Source organism: Olea europaea, unplaced genomic scaffold, assembly GCF_002742605.1.
Source record: "Olea europaea var. sylvestris unplaced genomic scaffold, O_europaea_v1 scaffold23443, whole genome shotgun sequence".
In the NCBI taxonomy this organism is placed as follows: Eukaryota; Viridiplantae; Streptophyta; class Magnoliopsida; order Lamiales; family Oleaceae; genus Olea; species Olea europaea.
The window spans coordinates 1-1,696 of NW_019241561.1; the positions used below are offsets into that span (position 1 = coordinate 1).

A 1,696-nucleotide genomic window follows, 5' to 3' on the forward strand; every position below is an offset into this window, starting at 1 on the left:
AACTCAGCAAGGATGGGAAAAATGCAACTACTTACATGTGATTTATTAAAAGATGCTAAAGACTAAAATCAAGTACTTCACAGAAATAATCAACCATTGACAACTACATACTAAAGCAAAATACCATCGAAGACCTTAAAGCCTAAAAAAAAATCAAGTATTTCACAGCTACAATCAACCATTGACAACTACATACTAAAGCAAAATACCATCGAAGACTTTACCTCCAATACAACAACGCCAAGAGCAACCCACTTGATAATTTTCCAGTGGTTCTCCAGAAACGCATACATCATATCAAAATTTCCAGTTTTGTCAGTAGGAATTTCCTGAAGAGCATATTTAAATGTAATCAGATTGACTAAAAATTTCCAAACTGAAGGTATAAAAATAACAGATGTAGTAAGAATCACCGCTCTCCAGTTTTTGTCAAAGAACATAAAAGCAGCTAATCCCAGTTCAATCAAGATCAACAAGATTAGCAATACTGCATACTTTATTAACTTAAGGAACCCAATCACACCTATGAATATGAAGAGAAGAAGATAAGAGATACATCCATCCACCACAATCCACATTTTTCACAATCCTGAAGGGTTTACCTACCACAGAAAAATGATTGGTACAAACAGATAATATGAAGTAAATATCTTCAATAATGGATAAAAACCGTATTTTGTCAAAAAGTTGTTATCTTAAGTAAAGGGGAAAATGGAATCCCCCAAAATTGTATTGGATATCAGTGAGCTAGATGAGAAAGTTTGTTGTAGGCCTAAAAAGACACATTTGTTCAAAAAGGCGCTAACAATTTGGATTTACATTTTATTTGTTTGACCATCACAGCTTTTAACCAACTAAAAAAAGCTTCAGAATGACGGCAAAGAACCACATTAATTAAGATGTTATCATCATTAGCCTAGTAAGATAATAGCATAAGTATTCAATCAAAGGGATAATAGAAATTTGTACAAAATCATGGCAAATTTTCAGTCATCAGAAATAAAGGATACACAAGTCAGGCAACATCCATTTCGTGCAGCTGTTCCAATGCACCCACAACAGGAAATGATGAAAAGTATTACACCAATGCCGATAAAAGAATATATGAACCTGCATGTAGAAAAGGAGATCAGTAAACATTCAGCATTCCGTGGGTAAAAGATTATCTTGAAAGATGTACTTTTCTGGTAAATAAGTAAAGACGGATACAGCTCCTAGACAATAGATAAAATGAATTAGCCAAGAAATCAAACGAAAAATGGCTTAATTTATTTATCAACTAGTGCATCGCCAGACATCATACTGTATCTCTCACCATCATTTGTGTAGGAAACCTGTCTTGCTCAAAATACCATATTTTCATCAGAACAGGAGGCTCACAGAATTACACATCATCAACATTTTCACACGTTACTCTTCTTCTTCTTCCAGGAAAGACCATACCAACCACCACCCAAAAAGAAAGAAGAAAAATCACAAATGTGCAAGGACTCCACAGACCAGAGAACAAGTACTTGTAGAAAATGGATAAAGTTTAAGGTTTGTTTCCAGTATTATATGTATATAATAGAATGAAAGTTCCTCTTGGTTATTAATAACCGTATCAAGACACATCCACCCGTTTTAGTAATAGTGAGTGATTGGTTAATTGCTGCTTTACTGAGAGATCCTGCCACGCAATTGTAGATTTTTTTAA

At 34.0% G+C, this 1,696-nt stretch overlaps 1 long non-coding RNA gene across 1 annotated transcript; it reads right to left on the minus strand.

The window, feature by feature from the left end:
• Nucleotides 1–184: 184 nt before the first annotated feature.
• On the minus strand, nucleotides 185–1,634 carry LOC111381638. The gene is made up of 3 exons (XR_002700377.1): nucleotides 1,011–1,634; nucleotides 414–494; nucleotides 185–329 (listed from the first exon to the last, which is right to left on the minus strand). It is a non-coding gene; the product is annotated as an uncharacterized LOC111381638 (long non-coding RNA).
• Nucleotides 1,635–1,696: the final 62 nt, after the last annotated feature.